This window comes from Rosa rugosa, chromosome 4 (genome assembly GCF_958449725.1).
Source record: "Rosa rugosa chromosome 4, drRosRugo1.1, whole genome shotgun sequence".
Classification (NCBI taxonomy): domain Eukaryota; kingdom Viridiplantae; phylum Streptophyta; class Magnoliopsida; order Rosales; family Rosaceae; genus Rosa; species Rosa rugosa.
In genome coordinates this window covers 13,434,457-13,441,091 of record NC_084823.1, presented here as the reverse complement: position 1 = coordinate 13,441,091, position 6,635 = coordinate 13,434,457, and the positions used below count along the sequence as shown (strand labels likewise).

The following is a 6,635-nucleotide window of genomic DNA, read 5'->3' as shown; positions in this document are numbered from 1 at the left end:
TGGATGCATAGCGACTTGATAAAGGGCTCGATAAAGCGAACCCAGAACCGGTTGACCAAGGCCAACGACTGTGCCATTATAAAGAGCAGTGGCCAAAGAGGACCAAGTGCCAGTTGGTTTACCAGCAGAAGTACAGAAAATAAACTTACAGAGCCACCACTCGAGGAAGGCAATTCCCCCGGTTTCGTCATGATGTCCGCGGTAGTAATTTCGCCAAGACGGGTAAGATCTGCTATGAATGCTGCGACCAGTCTGAGTCATCTGCAGCGGGAATTTCTCGTCATCAAATTGGCCTTGAACATACGGTGCCGCGTGGATGGGTAGGCCCGTGATAGCGAGAATATCCAATAAGGAAATACTCATCTGCCCAAAGCGGAAATCAAAAGTGTTGCTAGCGGTGTTCCAGAAGCAAAAGGCCGCGGCGAGAGGAGCGCGATTAAGGCCGCCGGGAATTTGAAGACACAAGTCAATAGCATCCGCAATGCCTACTGCGCGCCAGCGGGCCAAATCTCGGACACGAACCTCATTGTACCAGGCTACATCAGGAGGTTGGATTGAGGGCCAGAAACCAATTTTGACTCTATGATGTTTCTGGCCCCAACCTCCAAGATCGGCAGGAGACCGGAGAAGAGCCGGGATGGGACGGCGGATAGGAAGAGCATAATAGGCCATAGCATCATCTGGCAAACGATCGCGAGGTGTGGGACCCAGACTCGCTTGACTATCGCCGCCACCAAAGCCCATCAGTCGACTTCTCCCCTCTCCGGTCTGACTTCTACATCGAACACTCATGTTAGTCCGCCACATGAATGCGGCTTTCTCAGTGATTTCATCTGCCTGATCGATAACGAATGGTTTCTTGGATGCCATTTCTGGGTTGTGAGGAACACTTCTCCATTACACCTTGATTTATAGCTCAGATCTTTCTGGAGATTAGTTTATTAGATGGGCCAGTGAGTGGCCCTAGTTAATAATTAATGAGCCATTATTCCATCTTGAGAATCGCATCTAAGGCGACAGTGAAGATACTTCTCCATTACACTTTGATTTATAGCTCAGATATTTTTGGAGATTAGTTTATTAGCTGGGCCAGTGAGTGGCCCTAGTTAATAATTAATGAGCCATTATTCCATCTTGAGAATCGCATCTAAGGCGACAGTGAAGATATTCCACCTTTTCCTACCACCGTAGGGCCAACATAGTGGCCTGAAGTTTTTAAATAAAACATGATTAAAACCGATGCGGTTTTAGATACTAAAGTTGCAGCAGATATGGTGGTTTCACCTGGTCACACGTCATGATGTCGATAGCCATGATCTAATCATCCTCTTCGACATAAGACTCGCGAAGGATTAAATGACAGCAAACAGTTTGCTATTTTGCATCTTATTTCGCCAAGTACTATAGGCCTTGATCTAGCCAGGAAAGCGGCTTCAACACCTACATTTGAGAAAATCCACAAAGAGCCCGCGAACAAGGCAGATACATGTTGCTATACACATGGCGAAGCTACCACCAAGGAAGAGAATGATACTCATTCGCGATCAAAAGCAGTCTCCTTCGCATGGGGGGCACGCTAAAGTTCTGATCTCCAACAACCTGCCCAAGTTTCGCCAGATCCATGGGGGGCAATAAAGTTGGCAAAGGAAGCGTCAGTTCATAACAAAGGCAATCCAGATTGTGGCATTCAAGCTTTATGGCCTATTTAGAGGCCTATATGGAATCAGTCAAGTATTATCAGTCAAGCCAATACAAGTGGCTTTGGAGCAACAACATTATAAGAGTAGTGTTGATTCAAGACCTCTTCAGTCAAGACGAAGACCTTTGACTTCGAGGTCTGGGGGGCAACGTTTGGAGCCAAAATGAGCATTTTGGCCTGACAAGGCACGTCTTGGAGAAATTGAGCCAATGTCAGTGGCTCAAGCTATATATTGTCGACAAGTTCGAAATATATATTTAGAGGCTAAATAAAGCCTACTATGGAAGCATGGAAACATGAAAAGTCAACTTTAGCACATTTTCCTATTTCGGCTAGGAGAAACCGAGCTAAACAAGGAAGGAGGGGCGGCAGACTAACCAAATGAAATCGAAATGAGCTAAAACTGTCCAGATTAAATCTAGACATCCCAAGGATCATTTATTATGAAGAGTGCCAGAGATATTTTTGAGTGGAAGGCCTTCAAACAATCAGTCCAATCTTTTGCAGAAGCAAAACTGGAAAACTGGACCTGTAAGAGGTCCAGCAGCGTTTCGGCCCAACCACTATATCAAAAGCTCTGAAATTTGACTAGGATGATCTACACTCATAGTGGAACATTTCTTATGAAGAGTTCCAGAGATATTTTTGAGTGGAAGGCCTTCAAACAATCAGTCCAATCTTTTGCAGAAGCAAAACTGGAAAACTGGACCTGTAAGAGGTCCAGCAGCGTTTCCGGCCAACCACTATATGAAAAGCTCTGAAATTTGACCAGGATGATCTACACTCATAGTGGAACATTTGTTATGAAGAGGTCACGGTCAAAATCTGAATGCTTGATGGAGATAAAATTGAAGGAATAAAGGAGCCGAAAGTGCTTCCTTATCTCCAAAATTCATCATTCCTTATCTCCAATTATGCCTCCTTATCTCCTTATCTCCGAAATTCATCATTCTTTATCTCCAATTATGCTTCCTTATCTCCAAAATTCATCATTTCTGATCTCCAATTAATGCTCCACTATCATTTGTTTAATGCTAAACACTTTGGCATGGTAGCCTATAAATAGAGGTTACAATACAACACAATTCAGAACACAATTCACAACAATACATCTCTAAGATGATCTAAGTCTCTGTAGAGCAAACCTCTCTAAGAGCAACTCCTCTCCTTCTCTTTCTCTTACCGGTGATCACACTCCTAGTCCTAGTCTTCTCAGAAGCCGACTTTCAGTGCCACCAAACCCTCTGTCAACGTACTTCGGTCCTAGTCTCCTCGGGAGCAGATTGTAGTACCGCGACCACAACGGTTACGGAACCAACCAAGCAAGGGTAACGCCCTCGCAAACCAACCAAGCTAAAGTCACGCTTTAGCAAGTTCTCTCTACTTCCCGGTGATTTCGCTCTGCTTAACCTACAACGTTGAGTATCGACTTGGTGACACAAGACAAAGTCCTCCAGCACGAGGCACAAAGAATCCTGCGACGAGGTTGGTGCTCTCCTCGTCTACAGTCGCTCAAAAGAAGTCAGGTCAAGGGACACCCCCAACGACCGCACCCGAACGGTGCTGGCACGCTCGCGCAGAAAAGAGACTGTTGACCAGCTGCAGCAAAATTGGAGCCAAACAGGTCCAGAGAAATATCTTGAGCTTAGGAGGGATAGGAAGAAACCAATTTTTCAACCAAAGGTAGTTTTGAAAGCCCTGTTCATCACAAAGAAGCTTATAAGCAGATTTAACTGAGAAAATACCTGAAGAATTGCCTCCCCAGATAACCTGATCGACTCTTTCCCATCTTTAAGTACTTCACTAATCTTGTACTGCTGATCAACTGCAAGGTCTGTTGCTTTTTCAGAACCATTAGGCCTTATTTGGGGAATGGGATGAGACGGGACTATGGTTTAGTTGATAGACTTCACAGCCTAAAAATGTGTGTGGTATAACTTTAGTGCAATGCAAGGCAAATCTGCAATTGAAAACCAAAGTGACAATTAATCAAACAGGTGGTGGGCATACCTCGCGGCCTTACTGATTCAATCAAGGTATCTGATACTTGTCCCCGAAGGTTCTGTGCTACAGACATGTGGAAGACGTCGTAGTATGATTCATGATGATGACAATCTAATTATGTTATATTTAGATTAATTTGGAAGTTGTAGGTTGAAATTTTGAATAGGCCCGTAGGTTATTCTGCTTAAAGTAATCACAAGAGATAAAGACCAAACTCTCTGACCAAATATGAACTCTTCCCATCAAAGTTGAGATCCAGCTATATAACTAGATTATGTTCAACAATTATGTTTCATTTTCTGCACGAACTGAAAATTTTCAATATCCTTAAGAACCAGAGCAGATACTTGAAATTGGTTCTTCGGTGCACTCAGTTCAACTTATTCAAATTGCCAAGTTAAAAATGCAAGCAAAAACTAACACATGATAATAAACCATAAAACAATAAGTTAACGAGGTTCGGCCAAATTGCCTACATCCCCGGAGGACCATGATGATGATGAAGAATATTACAATCATAAACCACTCTCACTCCTCAACCCCTCTCAATAGAGAGCCCCAATTACACCCAAGAAAAACCTCACAAGTATTCCTCTTTAAGTAAAATCTCTTAGGGAAGCATCTGTCTCTAAATAATCTATAGGTTCTTCACAATCCTAGTACTACTAGAACAAGTCCCCTCTCCTTGTGGAAGAAGAAATCTTAACCTTGCAGCCTTTGCTGACGAAGCCCGTGTCATGCTGTTCTTCCTCTCAGTTGTGAATCTTCTCCTGAATTTGATTCCACTAGAGTCCAACAGGATCCAACTTCAATCAGGATTTCACCATGTCCAAGCTGTTTTGAGCCGCAACCCTCATTGAGCATCCCCTACATCATTTGTCCTTTGGTTGAATTTGAATCAGCTCAGTTTGGGTCACATCCACTCTTCCCCTCTCTTCCATCATCCATGCTGTGAAAAGTTTCAGCCCCAATAGGATAAGAACCATGGAAATCATATACTGAATTAATCTAGTGACATCAATTTGAATATGAAAACTAGCTGGCAAGTGGAAATTCAAACCTTCAATTGAGATATTACCTAGTTTAGGTAAGCTTCATCCACTGATCAAATGGATGAAACGATACTAGACAGTTCTCCTGGCCAGTGCATCACTGCTTCAGACAAGTCCTGTATAAAATGCATGTGTTGATCAAGATGAAATTCATTTTTTCTAGTTAAGTAACCAGCATCTTTCAAATCAGGTTGCGCTATAAATTCAAAGATACAATAAGACACGAGTTTTCTACCAAATTAGGTACATCAAGTTACAAATATGAGAGTTCATTAAATTGTTCACATATGGAAACCATCATATCTTAATATACATGGTACAACGGTGCATTATAAAAGGAGCATTTATCAGTTTTAAACTCTCATTACCTATACTTGTGGCAGAATTGTAAAAAGCACATCAATAGTCAAATGGATGCGATGGTGCAAGACAATTTCCGAAATGGTGTATCACTGCTTGAGAATCCTCTTACATAGAATATGTTGATCAGGACAGAATGCATTTCTCATTATAGTTAAATTTATGCATGGACAGTTGAAGAAATCAGAAACCAGCATATGTAGTCATAGGATTGCAGTAAGAAGGTGCAACGTTAACATTATTTCATAATATTAGCTCAAACCTTAGTTTCTCTGTTACCTTTGCTCCATTTGTAGAACCTCATCAATCAGCTCCAAGTGGACCACTTCAAAATTTAATTTCATTCTGAGTCAGTTATGCTTCACCTTAGCCTGTACATAAATCTTGGTAAGATTTTATTCTAAAAGAAAATGAAGCCTATACTAAATAACAGAAGTTTAGTAGAGACAAAATGATATATTACCTATATTTAGGCAGAATCATGAAAAGCACATCAATCAGTCAAATGGATGCCTCAATGCAAGACAAGTTTCCCAAGTGGTGTATCACAGCTCAACAATCCTCCTGCATACTGCATTGAATGGGTTAATCAAGACGGAATTCATTTCTCAAGTTGGAGTTAATCAAATTTATGTTTGGACAGTAGCAGAAACCAGAAACCAGCATATATACTCATAGGATTGCAATTAACATTACATGCAATTTGCTCAAACCTTAGTTTCTATGCTACCTTTGCTCCATTTGCAGAACCTCATCAATCAGTTGGACAACTTCAAGGTTCATTGTGATTCTGAGTAAGTTATGTTTTTTTTTCATTGTGATTCTGAGTAAGTTATGCTTAAAGCTACCTGTACATAAGTTTTTGTAAGATTTGATTCTACAAAAAAATGAATTTTATACTAACAGAAGTCTGAAACTCTTGTACCTGAGTGTCATCATGTCTTGGGCAATCTATTGGAGGCTGTTCAAACCTGCAATATATCAGTACTCACGGATAAACAAAGTTTGCTCTGTAGGTCGCAATTAAAAAACTAAACATGGTCGCAATTAATTACATACCAGAATATCTGAATGCTGTCAGTATTCAGTATCTATTTTTCTTCCTTTGGAAATGGTTCCACTAATTTTGACGTTTGGGATGCGAGAGATGAACTCGTCAGGAAGGCTGAACTCGTCAAGATTACACAACAATACAATTGTTTAGTAATTTGACGCACATACAACAAGTTATTTGACAAGGAGGGGACAACTAAAACGATATCCATATTTATGGACGGTGTCAATGATACCGATCCAGCACCAGCAATAGGGAATGAGCCACCATTAGCATTAGTAACAACTGACCGGTGAGTGGGAGATGGTTTTTGAATGACACTACGATCATGAGTCATATGATCAGTTGCACCAAAGTCAATTATCCACATATTTTTCCAATTAAAATATGAAATTTTTAGAGCATGGCTATGTGTACCTGAGTTAGCCTGAAAGGCTGAAGCGAATGCATGGTCATCGCAGAAGTA

The 6,635-nt window shown here is 41.2% G+C and overlaps 2 long non-coding RNA genes across 2 annotated transcripts; both read right to left on the bottom strand.

Moving 5' to 3' along the window:
• Positions 1 to 4,179: 4,179 nt before the first annotated feature.
• LOC133707519 (uncharacterized) lies at positions 4,180 to 5,697 on the bottom strand. Its single transcript, XR_009845153.1, has 4 exons — positions 5,579 to 5,697; positions 5,395 to 5,486; positions 4,782 to 4,871; positions 4,180 to 4,652 (listed from the first exon to the last, which is right to left on the bottom strand). It is a non-coding gene; the product is annotated as an uncharacterized LOC133707519 (long non-coding RNA).
• Positions 5,698 to 5,858: 161 nt separating this feature from the next.
• LOC133707521 (uncharacterized) lies at positions 5,859 to 6,392 on the bottom strand. Its single transcript, XR_009845155.1, has 3 exons — positions 6,175 to 6,392; positions 6,041 to 6,086; positions 5,859 to 5,963 (listed from the first exon to the last, which is right to left on the bottom strand). It is a non-coding gene; the product is annotated as an uncharacterized LOC133707521 (long non-coding RNA).
• Between the last annotated feature and the right edge of the window lie 243 nt (positions 6,393 to 6,635).